Source organism: Ornithorhynchus anatinus, chromosome 8 (assembly GCF_004115215.2).
Source record: "Ornithorhynchus anatinus isolate Pmale09 chromosome 8, mOrnAna1.pri.v4, whole genome shotgun sequence".
NCBI classification, from domain to species: Eukaryota; Metazoa; Chordata; class Mammalia; order Monotremata; family Ornithorhynchidae; genus Ornithorhynchus; species Ornithorhynchus anatinus.
Genome location: NC_041735.1, coordinates 24,291,868 through 24,307,432, shown reverse-complemented (window position 1 = coordinate 24,307,432; position 15,565 = coordinate 24,291,868). Strand labels below are relative to the sequence as shown.

The following is a 15,565-nucleotide window of genomic DNA, read 5'->3' as shown; positions in this document are numbered from 1 at the left end:
GCAAGTCACTTAACTTCTCTGTGTCAGTTCCTTCATCTGTAAAATGAGGATCAAGACTTTGAGCCCCATGTGGGAAAGGGGCTGTGTTCAACCTGATTAGCTTGTACCTACCCCAGAGCTTAGAACAGTGCTTGACCCCCTAATAAGTGCTTAACAAATACCACTATTATGATTATTACTAATAATAATAATTAAGGGGAACAAAAGCACAGTGCAAGAGTTGGCAGTCATTCATTGTTCTTATCAGCCCCATCCATTGTCCCCCTACAGTGGAACCATCCTGTACCTGAAACACAGTTATATGTATATGCCTCTGGAGATAAGGCAGTTCTAAGACCAGAGGAAATACCTCTCATTAGGGACCCATTCATCCAACATTTGCGGCCCACGAATTCTTAGTAGTGATCTGTCTCACTTCCTAAACTCTGCTGCAGAAGCATGAGGGTGCCAATAATAGGCCACATTATACAAATAATTATGGAGATGGAAACAGAGAGAATCGCGTGGTTCGAAGACTCATCATTTTCCATTATGCCTTTCACATTTCCGAATACCTCCAATCAATCGCACTCGGTTGCTGGTCTCCACTGAGCCTGGTGAGAAAAAAAAGCAGTGTTACGTGGGCTTTTTCTTGGGAAAAAAAAAGAGAGAACGGGGAAAGAAGGGAGGAAGGAAGGAGCCAGTGGGAAGTCCTCAGAACTTTTCTGCTTTAAGTGGTTCGACTAGTGGGAAGGAGAGCCCTCGGGGTAACAACGGGGAAGGAGACAGCACCCTGGGGACAGAAGAACAGCTATTTAGAAAGACACATTAACTTGTATTATTTCCCCTCCCCCTTCCCAGCAGCCCAGCCTTTTAAAAGAGGCTTTAACCCAATACCCCTTAGGCCTCAGACACTCCTTCAGAACTGTAGAGTTCCCATGTTGGACTCTTGTGGGCTTTTCCATTCTTCAAACAGGAGCCCCAGGAAACTAGAGCTTTTCCTCAAGTTAAACGTCTTTGATAATTCTCCAGATAATCACCCCCCCCCCCCAACTTCCACCTCCCCTGTCCCAAAAGACTCCCACGAAAATCTGACTGCAAAGTTTTTAGTTGCCCTGAAACCTGGTTCTGCTGTGAAATGCTTTTAATAGAGCTTTCCTGCCCCTGACTATTCTCCTCAGCAAACATATTAATCTCTGCTCTCTCCGTGTACTTAATAGCCACAGCCAGGGGGTATTGGTTTTAACTACGAAGGAGGCTGGTTTTTATCCAACCTGTGTAGAAAGGGCCTAAATTGGCATTCCAAATAATAATAAAAAAATTCCCAGCAATTATTAAAAGATTCTTATCTCTTGCTCCCTACATGGATAATGAGATCCTTCTCTGTTGGACTGAGACAGCCTGTCTCTTAGCTCACTTAATGAAATGGACCCAAGTTTGCAAATTAGCATAGCCCTGACTCCAAAGGTAACCTCTTGTTGTCTAGTTGTACATCAAGGCTCCTGGCTTATGTCTTTTCTTATTAACACCCTGTAATCATGTCTGTCCCCTTTTGTTTTCATTTCCTGTTTCCTTGAACAAATTTGCTTTGGAGTTATGGGGGTGTTTGCAGAGTTATGTGTTTTACGGAGTCTGGGTGTGAGTGCTAACATCTCAGGATTTTTTTTCCTCTTTTCTTTTCACTTTGAAAAGCCTTTCAGAGCTAATAGTCTCAGCCCAGGAGTCTGTGAGGCCGGACGGCAGGAGAGGAGCCTAAAACAGACTAAATTGATCCAACTGACAACTGAACAGCCATACTGGTGGTAATAACAATAATAATAATAATGATGATGGTATTTGTTAAGCACTTACTAAGTGCCGAGCACTGCTCTAAGCGCTGGATTTTTCGGGTGAAGCAACACTGGGTGGGCTGCAGTGAACTGTCTTTTCCTTCAGCCAAACATATTTCCCGAGCACTTACTGTGTGCACAACAGTGGATTGAGTGCTCGGAAGAGTGCGGTACAACAGAGCTGGTAGCCACATTCCCTGCCCACAACGAGCTTACCCTTCCCTCGTCTCGGGACCCAGAGAGAGACCTACCTCTCTACTTAACGGAGAGCACAGATCCCTCACCGTTTGAATGGTGGAGCGTTTCCAGGATTCCCACCGCATTTTCCTTCCATTCGGATCCATGGCAATAAAGGTTATTTACCGTTGGTAGCAGAGGGTGCCTTTTGAATGCCATGCTTTACTGCATTTCTTTAAAAGATTTATTCCTGTATCAAGTATTCATTTAAGAAGGAGTGCCTCATAGGTACAGTACTGACAGAGTGAGCACAATGCATGGCAGAGGATTTATTAATTTAATAGGTTTATCCATTTTACAGCTGGGATCATCATATTTCACTAAACTGGTACACAAGGAGATTTGCCCCCAACTGACAGTTTTATTTGCAGGCAAGTTAATGGGCATATTTGGCCCTTACTGCATGGTGAATTACAGAAGCAGCTTAGGGACCTGATGGAAATGTTATCTCGCAACAAGGAGATGTGGAATTCAGCTGGTCCTTTCAACACAGGCAGTAGTTATTCCATCCTAAATTGCATTTAATGAAGGGGCCCCTGGATTTACATCTCCCAGATGAGAAACAGCGAGGGCAGGGAATGTGTCCGTTGGTTGTGTTGTACTCTTCCAAGCGCTTAGTACAGAGAAAGTGTTCGGTAAATACAATTTACTGACTGACAGCGAGGCCTAGTGGCTAGGGCACAGGCCTAGGAGTCAGAAGGATCTGGGTTCTAATCCCAGCTCTGCCAATGGTCTCCTGTGTGACCGTGGGCAGGTCACTTCACTTCTCTGTGCCTCAGTTCCCTCATCTGTAAGAGGGAAATTAAAGCTGTGAGCTCCATGTGGGACACGAACTGTGCCCAACCTGAATAGCTTGTATCTACCCCAGCGTTTAGTACAGTTCCAGGCACATAGTAAGCGCTTAACAAATACCATAAAAAAGGAAGCTCTCAATCCCTTCACCCTTTGTCTACCATGGAATAAAGACTCCAGAGATGACAGACTGTGAGATCTAGTAGTAGAGAAAAGAATAATAATAGTAATAATTACTCCGTCAGTGTGGCCTAGGGGATAGCATGTGGGCCTGGGAGTTACAAGGTTAAGGGCTCTAATTCTGGTTTCACCACTTGTCTGCTGTGTGACCTTGAACGAGTCACTTCACTTCTCTCTGCCTCAGTTACCTGGTCTGTAAAATGGAGATCGAGACTGTGAACCCCAAGTGGCAAGGGAATTGTGTCCAACTCAATTTGCTCGTATCCACTCCAGAGTTTAGTACACTGTCTGACATATAATAAATGCTTAGCAAATCCCACACTTACCATTATTATTTTCATTAGTATAATAATATTCACCCATGCTGGGTAGTAGCGGCATGGGAGAGAGTCAAGGGCAGAGACTCAAGCTAACCGTGCAGAAGCAGGCGTTTTTACCAAGAAAACTCTATGGATACACTACCAGAACGATTGCAGATGGGGGTGGGACGTTCAGGGAGAGATGTGTCCATGGTATCGCTATGAGTCGGACACGACTTGACGGCATAAGGCAAGACGAGCAGTAGTGTATGTCAGACACTATTCTGAGTACTGGCGTAAATGCAAGTTAATTAGGTTGGACACAGTTCCTATGTCAAGCACTGTTCTAAGTACTGGGGTAAATGCAAATTAACTAGGTTGGACACAGTCTCTGTCCCTCATGGACTCCCAGTATAAATAGGAGGGCTAACAGGTATTGAATTCTCATGTTACAGTTGAGGAAACCGAGGCACAGGGAAGTTAAGTGACTTGTGCAAGGTCAGCAGGTTCCTCAGAGTCAGTAATGGGAATAATAATAATTGTCTATCTGTTAATTACTATGCCCCAAGCAGTGGGAGAGAGATCATATAATCTGACCTCTACACTGTAAGCTTGTTGTGGGCAGGGGATGTGTCTGTTTATTGCTATATTGTTCTCTCCCAAGCACTTTGTCCATAATAATAATAATGTTGGTATTTGTTAAGCGCTTACTATGTGCAGAGCACTGTTCTAAGCGCTGGGGTAAACACAGGGGAATCAGGTCGTCCCACGTGGGGCTCACAGTCTTAATCCCCATTTTACAGATGAGGGAACTGAGTCACAGAGAAGTTAAGTGACTTGCCCACAGTCACACAGCTGACAAGTCCAGTGCTCTGAACGCAGTAAGTGCTCAATAAATACGATGAATGAATGAAAGACCAAACTCAGTCCCTGGCCCAGCCACATGGGGCTCACATTCAAGGGGAGGAGATGAGATATTTTGACTTCATAGAGGAGGAACTTGCGATCTAGAAAATCTAAGTGATTTGCCCAAGGTCACGCAGCAGACAGGTGGCAGAACAGGGATTAGAATCCAGGTTTCCTGACTCCCATTCTTAAATTCTTTTGACTAGGTCGTGCTGCTTCTAATGTAGTAGTAATCATTGTCATCTTGCTTGTAGTGTTAGTATGTAATGAGGGCTGACTGCATTCAGAGCACTGTATTGACTTGAGCTCTAGATTTGGTTTGCTAAATGGAAGTCAGTGGTGATTTTATTACCTGATCAAAGTCACATCTCGAGAGGAGGGCCTGTGTGCCCAGAAAATTTGGGAGATCCTCAAACGAGAAACTAAAAGGCAAGTTTTTGCAATGTGGGAGTCCTAGAGTCTCCTGACCAGATTATTGTTGCACTTAGTTAAGGCAGTTAAGTCATCACGATGGGGGTTAACCACTTTAGATCACAGGCCTGGGAGTCGGAAGGTCTTGGGTTCTAGTCCCGGCTTTGCCGCTTGTCTGCTGTGTGACAGTGGGCAGGTCACTTCACTTGTCTGCGCATCAGTTACCTCATCTGTAAAATGGGAATTAAGACTGTGAGCCCCCTGTGAGACAAGGGCTGTGTCCAAACTTGCTAGCTTGCATCTACCCTAGCACTTAGAACAGTGCTTGGGCACATAGTAAGCACATAATTATTATGATTAGGATAGTTCCACAGATGTTGGGCTGGACTAGGCAGGCCATTCTTGCAGATGCAACTCATTTGAAAACAAAAGATGTCACCACCCTCCCCCTTTTTTTTTTTTTTGCACTGGGCTCACGTCTAAATTGGAGGGAGTAGGATTTAATGCCCATTTTACAGATGAGGTAACTGAGGCACTGAGCTATTAAGTGACTCGCTTAAGGTCGCACAGCAAACAATTGTCTGAGTCGGGATTAGAACTCAGGTCCTTTGACTCCCAGGCCCTTGCTCGTTCCACTGGGCCATGCTGTCCTGGGAGAAAGCCTTTAAAAACAAAATAGATTTGATACGTTTAAGGCACATTCTCAGCACAATAACATTTCTGAAATCCTGGAACCCAGCCTCCTGGATGGAATTAAAAGTGTGAGATTTCGTTTTTCAAAGCTAACCAAAATTTCAGATTTCAAAAGAGCAACGTGAGCTACTGCTTAGTCTATCATTTCAGGAAGCTTTCATTGCATCTGAAATTCACAGATTCTCCAGGATTACACAACAGCCCTTAGTTCAACTACTCTGCTTTGCTCTAGCAGTGTGTTTGTGGCCTCACTGGATTTCAGTGTTCTGGGGGCACCAAGACAAGGATTGGGGTCTAGTCCATAGCTTCTCTTTATCCTTGAATGGGGCATATATTCATGTCAGCCACCATGATGCTGTTTAGAAATCGGATTAACTTCTGAATATTGGTGAGTCCTTACATCTCCCCAGTACATTTCTCTAGAATTATGACCTATCCAATGTGTTTTTCCCTGCTGGATTTGATCTTCTCCTTGGATATGGGGCAAGCACGCTCAAAATGCTGTTTCTAGTGAAAAGAGCACTTTTTGGCCAATAGTGGGGACATGAGAAGATCAGGAACGTTGTTTATTATCAATGTTCAGCTTGCTTTGATGTCTTATTAAGATTCAGGAGGCATGATTGATTACAATCCAAAAATTAATCATCAATCAATCCCAGCAATTAACATTAGTGGTCTTATTTACATATATCTGATCATGAAGGGCAGTGTCGGAGCATCTGCTAAAGAGTATTGATTAAGGAGGGTGAACTGACTGCTTCTAGCCCTGTGACCCTTGACCACAGTCAGAACCGCAGCCCAGTGTCCAACGGTGTACTTTTAGAGAACCGAGAATAATAATAATAATAATAATAATAATTGTGGTTTTTGTTAAGCACTTACTGTGTGCCAAGCACCGTACTAAGCACTGGGTGGGGAATACAAGCAAATCGGGTTGGACACAGTCCCTGTCCCACCTTGGGCTCACGGTCTTAATCCCCATTTTATAGATGAGGTAAATGAGTGCCCAACAGACTAATGACGGAACTGGGATTAGAACCCATGACCTTCTGACTCCCAGACCCGTGCTTATCCACTAGGCCATGCTGCTTCTCAATACACCTAGCTTTTACAATTCTACAGGTCTTCCATAAAGCTTTCCCGATTAGAGAACGGGAAGCAATATCAAGGGTTCTCCCCAAATTGATTTGGTCTTTAGATGGTTAGAGCACATTTTCAATGATTAATGATAATGGTAATGATAATAATTGTAATAATAATTAAGCTGTGAGCCCCATATGTACAGGGACTATGTCCAACCTGATTAATTTGTACCTAACCCAGTGCTTAGAACAGTGTCCGGCATATAGTAAGTGCTTAACAGGAATAATAACAATGATGATAATAATATGTGTTAAGTGCTTACCCCGTGCCAACCACTGTACTAAGCGTTGGGGTAGATACAAGATAATCAGGTTGGACCCAGGCCCTGTCCTACATGTAGCTTACAAAGTAGAAGGGAGTAGGATTTAATACCCATTATACGTATGAAGAACCAGAGGCTCAGAAAAGTTAAATATCTTGCCCAAGGCCATACGGCAGTCAAATGGTGAGTGGGAATTAGAAACTGGATCCTCTGACACCCGTGCCCATGCGCTATTCCCTAGTCCATGCTTTATTCACCAGTTGCCCCTGGGTCAAAAACTGATTCTCCCCCCCACCACTAGAGAATTATATACTGCTCTGCAGCACTAAATACTCTCTGGCCAGATCTACCCTTAGGAGAGTGCAATGTAATAGGGGTGGTAGACATAATCCTGCCCACAGAGAGCCTGCAAACCTGCCATCTTCTCTCATTTCGGAGAGGATCGGGAAGGTCTTGGAAACTGGTCTGCGAACTCATTATATTTTTTAAGAAAGAAAAAGAATGACCTTGAAAGAACAGTCTAGAAAAAGTAGTTTATTTACCTGTGATACTATTGATGAAAAATCATCAAAAAGTCAGCTTTCAAATACTTCAGAGAATATATTGGGTCACTACCAAAATGCCTTTGCGAGGTTCTGTCAGACCGGTTTTCTTTCCTGACACAGTACCGGACTGATAGGTTTAGGGGAAGTGTTAGATAGAAACTATTTTGACTTTATAGCACCGGCTTCATTCTGCCTTACAGGATGCCCACATCAGTAAACTGTGGCACATATATCATGGTCCAGGTTATCCACTTTACCGTAGCTTAAAAACTAGCAGATAGTGAGAGGAGACTCACAATTCAGATTATAGATTGCTTCCAGAATTTCTGAATAATTACTTCTGATAAATTGTGTTTTATAGTGTTTACAACGGTGCTTCGTTCACAGTAAGCACTTAATAAGTTCCATTAAAAACATATAGCAACAAAAGTATTTTCCGGTCATATTCAATGCTGGGTTTTACCCCATTTCTTCAATGAACAATGAACAACACTGCGCTACAATACAGCAATCTAGAATGCACCAATCTGGATTACACCGATCGGGAATACACTTCACTGGAACACACCAATTTGACCATAAATTCTGGTTTAATACAGTGGAATGCTTTTCCACTGTGGAAGACCTAGCGTGGACTCTTATTGACTGTTAAAGATTAACTTGCCTAACCCACCCTTACTACACTGAGGATTTTGGACCTTAGTGCTGCTTTCTTTTGGTTCCTTGTTTTGTAGCTTCCATAAACCACCAAAAAGGTAAAATGACATTTTCTTTCGTGTCAAAAATAGCATAGAAAAGCTGTTGCTCATCACTCAGGAGAAAATATCCTCTCTAGGATTTGCAGGATCGGGGGAAAAATTGATATGTAAAATGGAATATTTACAAAAGAAGCAGCAAAAGGGGAGAGAGAAATAAAAATAGAAAGAGTGGGGTTTTTTGATGTGTGGAAATTGCTGATTCAGTCTTTAGGGCTCTTATGACTGAGTTATTTGTTTATCTTCCATTGCTCAGCTCAGGACAGCAGACTTAGAGGAGAGCATTAAATCATCTTTCCCAAGATGGACTTGTTTGTCCTTGATCACTGACCTATTTTAAAGCACACCATTTTAGGTTCTGGGATCTAATCATTTGCCAAACAGTCGCTCAGAAAGGCCCTTCTGAGCATGCTCGGCCGCTTTCAACAACAATCTCTAACTCCAGCAATCATTCATTGGTCACCACCAGCTCTGGCGAGTAGAAAGTTCAAAGGTTAATTGAAATCAGAGGAGTGAAACCTATTAAATTGTTCAATTAATTATGGCCAACTCCCATCCACCTCCTTTCACCCCCCACATATTTCAACACCTGTCCACTCATCAGTGAACAAGGCCCAAAACTGCCACTGGATGGCTAGCTCCTATCTGTGTCTCCAGTGGCATCTGCTTTCCAGCTGAATTCCTGAGTTTAATGATTTGCTCCTGGGACATACAGGGGGAGATGGACATGATCGAAGACAGAGTTGGCAGTGTGGCCTGATGGAAAGAGCCCCAGGCCTGGGAGTCAGAAGCCCCGGGTTCTAATTCCTTCATTCACTCACTCATCCGTTTATTCCTTCTAACGTATTTATTGAGTGCTTATTGTGTGCAGAGCACTGTTCTAAGTGCTTGGGAGAGTACAATGTAACAATAAACAGACATATTCGCTGTCCGCAACAAACTTATCTCCCTGCTCCGCTACCTGTCTGCTCTATCAATTTGGGCAAGTCATTTCACTTCTCTGTCCCTCAGTTGCTTCATCTGCCAAATGGGGATTCAAAACCGGTTCTCCCTCCTACTCAGACTGTGAGTCCCATCTGGGACCTGATTGATCATCTTGTATCTACCCCAGCGCTTAGTACAGTGTTTGGTAAGTACTCAACAAATACCACTATTATTATTATTATTTCATGCCTCTAAAATGTAAGGTCATTATGGGCAGGGAATGTATCTGTTTATTTTTATATGATGCTCTACCAAACTCTTAGTACAGTGTTCTGCAGACAGTATGAGCTCAATAAGGACAATTGAATGTACAATTGAATGAACTTACATATTCATAGTTCCAAGCACACAACGTTCATATATGCAGAAGGGGTTATCCAGAAAACAGAAACTTTGTGAGTCCATGAACACTTCCGGGACACTAAAAAATACAGATGTCAACTCCTCATTTTGAGCACGTGGCTGAACAGGAAATGGGCCTTACAGGAATAGGCTGGAAGAAGGCTATCTGACACACATAAAGACCCAAGAGCTGGATGCACAGAGGCCACTGTCCGTACGTATTCAAGAACTTTAAAATCCCCGTGCCAACCGCTGAGCAGCGGAAATACGCTATATCGGGTACCATAATCTAGTCACTCCAGGAAGACTAGCGACTGCTTTACGAAACCCTGTGGGACCTTAAGCGTCTTGCTGGGGAGAATTCTCAATCCTCCATTATTCCAGAACTGATGAGTTCTCTTCCAGGAATCTCTTCTCCTGAGTCATGGGACTTGACAATGGAGCTGTGGCAGAAAGTGGTGGGTGTTCAAATAATAATACCTATGGAGTCGGAGGTCGTGGGCTCTAAACCCTGATGTGCCTTTTGTCTGCTGTGTGACCATGAGGCAAGTCATTTACTTCTCTGTGCCTCAGTTACCTCATCTGTAAAATGGTAATTGAAACTGTGAGCCCCATATGGGATAGGGATTATGCCCAGCCCGATCTGCTTGTATCCACCCCAATGCTTAGTACAGTGCCTGGCACATAGTAAGCGCTTAACAAGTACCCAGAATTATTGTTGTTATTATCGTCATTACTATTATCATTATTTCTGGATTTATAAGGGAAATATGTATTCTGCCCAAAATTACTTTGAAAATGAGTCTATTTTGATCCTACCAAGACCTAAAATTAGTTTTAAAAAAGCACCCTGATTCTGAATAGTTTTCGCCAATATAGCAGTCCCAGGTGCAAATCAGCAAAGCTTTTTGGACCTGATACCTCTCTGGATGGTAATCATAGTGGGAACAGTGCATTCCACATGTGCTCAGTGCTTAGTTCTGCCCTGTGACCAAACCCACCAGTGAACACAGCCAGATCTCCCCTTTCCCACCATAAATTATAGCCCGGAGCGGCAACCTGATCCGTGTTTTCACATTGGGGAAGACACGGGGTCAGTCTCCAAGAGCCTGTCATCTGTCACTTTCCATGAAGATTACATACTTCTGAGTTGATCCTGGGTGAGAAGAGGTTTGTTTCATCATGCCCTCAAAACCTGCAAAGCAAAAAGGAGAATCTGATGGTTTCAATGTGTGCAAAATGGATTTCCCTCCCAGCCTAACTTTTAACATAGGAAATGTAAATCCCCATAGCAGCACTCTCCAGACTTTCAAGCTGATTGAAGTTTCAGAATGAAAGCTTGGTTGTGGGCAGGGAACTTGCCTATCAACTCTGTTACACTGTACTCACTCAAGCATAGAAGCAGTGTGGTCTAGTGGATAGAGCGTGGGCCTGGGAGTCAGAAGGACCTGGGTTCTAATCTCACTAAAATAGGAATTGAGACTGTGAGACGTATGTGGCAACAGGCACTACGTCCAACCTGATCGACGTGTATCTACCCCAGTGCTCAGTTTAGTGCCCGGCAAGTAGTAAGCACTTAACGAACACCTTACAGAAATAAGTGCTTAGTTCAGTGCTTGGCAGACAGTAAGTGCTCAATAAACACAGTTGATTGCTACCTGAAATTCCAGAAGTGACCAGGCTACAGAAGTTTGCCCTGATGGCCTTTGCCAACACTGAACTCATGACTGGCGACTAGTCTTTCCTACCTGAATCCCCGTAAGCATCAGAGAGTGAAGTGATGCTGATTTTTACCAAGCACAATACACTTTCTAGATACTGGGATGAGTACAGTGTCAAAAAAGCAAGTTCCATATATCTAAGCAAGTCTCCTGTCATCCCTCGGCAAAATTCAAACAAACTATCATTCCTAGTTTTTTGTTTTATTTATTTAAGCACTTTTCCTTACTTAGCGTGGCCTCATGAGATTCACATCTTGTTTTTATGAAGGTCTCTAAAGGGCAGAGTACAGTCAAACAATATTACTCTAGCAGACTCCATGTCATGCAAACAGTACAATGGATATCCACTCCATGCTGCATACAGTAAGTTTCCAAGACAACGTGGAGCATTTTGATGGTTTCACTTAAGCATGGGCACGAACCAGCTGCATTTTGGCCCTTTGAAAGTTTCCAACTATTTTTCAAGAGCTTTAAGTTCAGGAAACCCAAAACATGTTCATTCGAAAGCATGTATATTGCGAGGGAAATGTCACCCATGTGTTTTTCATTCATTTACACTTATATCATCAAAATAATATTTAAGGAGCTATTTGATGTCCAAGAAATTTGAAAAAGAAAAAAGAAAGAAACCAAGAGGAGATGGGATTTGGTCGGAGGCAGTTGCATTCAGATCCTCAAAGGGTCAGGTTTAGTGTAAAACTAAATTGACATTTTTGAGTGGGCTTAAAACTTGGCAGCCCTAATTTGCTTCTCCCTCGTTTCTCTGCACATGAGAGATCAGTTCTCCTGGCTCAGGGCTTAACACAGGAAACGATACCTCTCTAACAGTGTTACACAACATTCGGTCTCCCTTCTTAAGTCACTTCTCTATCTTGCTTGTTTTTCTCTCTCTCCCTCCCTTTCCATGTCTTAATGCAGGGAGGTGGGTAGTGGAGGAGTCTGGGATAACATTTCCCTGACCCAGTGGTTTTGTGCTGTTGCAATGTAGCCCCAGTCGGGCTTAACAGTTTCTCATTGTGAAATAAAACAGAGAGGCAGGATATCAGTCGTCCTTCTCCTCCAAGACCCTTTACCCCCTGCTCCCCACTGTCTGAGACAGCAAAAGCACGTGCTGTTAACTCAGAATTTCTAATCTTGGGTGTCTAATCTAAGTGGTCATGGAGAATGCTTTGGGCTCTGGGCAGACAGATTGAGAAGGGCTATTTCTAAGGCATTTCTGAAAGAATACATTCAGAGCCTGAATTATTCACTCCTTTTGAGGCACTGAATTTCTCATTACAATTTAATGAAAAGCCTATTTGTCAATTAAAAAAAAAATGCCTCAAACGTAGAGGGCTGAGGAGATTTTCACAGCTCGGACAACTTGCCCTTTCCTGGGCCTAAGCCAAACAATTCTCTGTCCTCTTCGGTCAGTTTCATGAGGACGACATGAGGGCATTTAAAAATTCCTTTTTTAAAAACTTTTCTGGGCTCCTAATGAGTGAGAACTCACAGTTAATGGCCGAGCCTTTCCGGGAGCCTTGAATTGCCCAGGGTGAAATCAGAAAGCCTCTGCTCTATGTTTAGTGTGGACTTGTCTTCTGTGTAACCTTTGGCAAGTCACTTCGCTTCTCTGTGCCTCAGTTACCTCATCTATAAAATAGGGATGAAGACTATGAGCCCCATGTGGGACATGGAATGTTTCCAACTTGATTACCTTTAATCTACCCCAGCACTTAGAACAGTGCCTAGCACATATTAAGTGTTTAACAAATACCATTAAAAAAAGTCTTAAAGGACATTCTCAAAGCCTCATGAAATGTGCCATACAGCGTGATCTCTCACTTGCCCTGCTAATAGATTGTCAAATAATAATAATAATAACTGTGGTATTTGTTAAGCACTTACTCTGGTGCCAGGCACCGTACTAAGAGCCAAAGTGGATATAAATGAATCGGGTCGGACACAGTCCCTGCCCCTCATGGAGCTCACAGTCTCCATCCCCATTTTATAGTGAGGTAATGGGCAAATAATAATAGTAATAGTAATAACAATAATTTGCTCCAAAACCCATTTGTTGTTTTTTTTTTGAGCAGTCCACGGTATTTGCAAAAGCCTCCTCTGACACTACATTTCAAAAAGCTTAACACAGTTGACAAATTAAGCCAAAGTGGTCTTTGGAAAGCCAAATGACTCAATTTAGATCACCATATTTTGTACACTTCATCAGAAGGACTAATTTGCGGGAGAAGATACTAATGCTAGGAAAACATGGAAGCAGCTAGATGTATAAAAACCATAACAGTTAACGGAAGAACTGTTAAGGTTATGGATTATGGCCAGGACTTTCTGGAGAAAATATATCCATAGAGTCACTATGAATGAGAAACAACTCGACGGCATTTGATAATAACAACGGTAATAATAATAACAGTGGCATTCGTTAAGTAGTTACTGTGTCCCAAACATTAGGGTAGATACAAGACAATCAAGTTGGACACAGTTCTAGTCCCACATGAGGCTCATAGTTTAAGAAGGAAGAAGGGCAGATAATTAGATCCCTATTTTAAGTCACCCAGTGGACGAGGAGCAGAGTCAGCATTAGAACCCAGGTCTTCTGATTCCCAAGCCCATTCTCTCTCTCTCTCATCTCTCTCAGATGTGTTGCTTTGGTCGTCGGACCCTCGGATCAGAGCCTTGATGCCCAGAAACTCCATCAGTCTTTATCGTCTTAAATATCAATTCTCTTCACCTGACATTCACCAGGGCCCGCTATTTTCTCTCCAAATCCCCATGTCCTAACTGGATTTTCTGGTGGTGAAGCCAGGATTAGAACCTAAATCTTTCTTACTTCCAGGCTCCTGCTCCATCCATTAGGCCATCCTGGGACTGTGTCTGATCTGATTATCTTCCCCAAAACTTAGCACAGTGGCTCAATACATATAGGAAGAAGCAAGATCTGGTAGAAAGAGTACAGGTCTGGAAATCAGAGGACCTAGTTTCTAATGTTGACTCTAGAAGCAGCTTGACCTTTTGGAAAGAGCACTAACTTCAGAATCAGAAGACAAGCTCTGCCACTTGTCTGCTGTGTGACTTGGGCAAGTCACTTAATTCTTCTCTGTCTCAAGTTTCCTCAACTGTAAAATGGGACCTAAATATCATTACTCCCTCCTACTTAGACTGTATGCCCCATGTGAAACATGGACTTCATCTAACCTGACCATCTCGTATTCATTTTAGCACTCAGCACGTAATAAGCACATAGTCAATATGATACTTTATTACTGTTCTTCTTATTATCATTCTCATTGATATTATTACAGAGTAGAGGTTTACTAAATGCCATAGTCAGCCCAACCAACCAACCAACCCCTCACCTACCCGACCCAGTAGGTCCTAGGCCTGCATTAATCACAAATATCTTCAGCTGAAAACTTGTTTTCCCTACTCTCAACTGGGAGTTCCATAAATTTCAGTACTGGAAGGGAAAATCACTGGAAGACCCAGGGTGTCCTGCTCAGTAAGGTATTGTCTCTCCCCATCCCTTGGTATCCATCTTAAGGGCCAAGACCACTCCCATAATACAGTGTTCTACTCACAGTAACCATTCAATAAATGTGATTGAATGAGTGAATGAATTCCACTGTGCAACATCCTTATGCTTATCCTTGAAGCAGCGTGGCTCAGTAGAAAGAGCCCGGGCTTGGGAGTCAGAGGTCATGGGTTCGAATCCAGGCTCTGTCACTTGTCAGCTGTGGGACTGTGGGCAAGTCACTTCACTTCTCTGTGCCTCAGTTACCTCATGTGTAAAATGGGGATGAAAACTTTGAGCCCCACGTGGGACAACCTGATTACCCTGTATCTACCCCAGTGCTTAGAATAGTGCTCTGCACATAGTAAGCGCTTAACCGATAACATTATTATTATGCTGCATTAAGGATACAGGGATCATATCTACCAACTCTACTGTATTGTATTCTCCCAAGAGCCTAGTACAATCCTCAGCACACATGGTAAGTGCTCAATAAATGCCACTGATTGATCCATTGACTGGGGAATGTTGTACCTATTTCTGTCTGGCCAGAGGGATAAGGCCCCCAGTGATTCTCCTTTCCAATGAGCGTGTTACTGACAGTTTTTATCGCTGATGTTTTGGAATCATTAATTTTTCACCCACTTTCACTGCTCATATCAATCAAATGATCATATTTATTGAGCACTTACTGTGTTCAGAGCACTGTACTAAGTGCCTGGGAAAGTTGGTAGGTACATCCCCTTTCCACCATGAGCTTACAAGCTAGAGGGAGAGACAGACATTAATATAATTTTAAAAATCATGTAAATGATGGTAAGTAATTTGGGACTGAGGATAGGATGAATAAAATGTGCAAATCCAAGTCCAAAGGTGACGCAAAAGGGAGTGGGAGTAGAAGAAACGATAGCTTAGTCGAGAAAGGCCTCCTGGAGGAAGTGTTCATTTAATAAGTCTTTGAAGCTGGGGAGAGTGA

General features: G+C 43.0%; 1 long non-coding RNA gene across 1 annotated transcript in view; it reads right to left on the bottom strand.

Annotated features, from left to right (window-relative positions):
- Window positions 1-215: 215 nt before the first annotated feature.
- Window positions 216-15,565, bottom strand: part of LOC120638578 — a 60,399-nt gene continuing 45,049 nt past the window's right edge. The window contains exons 2-3 of the long non-coding RNA XR_005660299.1: window positions 10,501-10,552; window positions 216-593 (exon numbers count right to left, since the gene is read on the bottom strand). This is a non-coding gene — a long non-coding RNA (uncharacterized LOC120638578). The remainder of the gene's footprint in view (window positions 594-10,500; window positions 10,553-15,565) is intronic.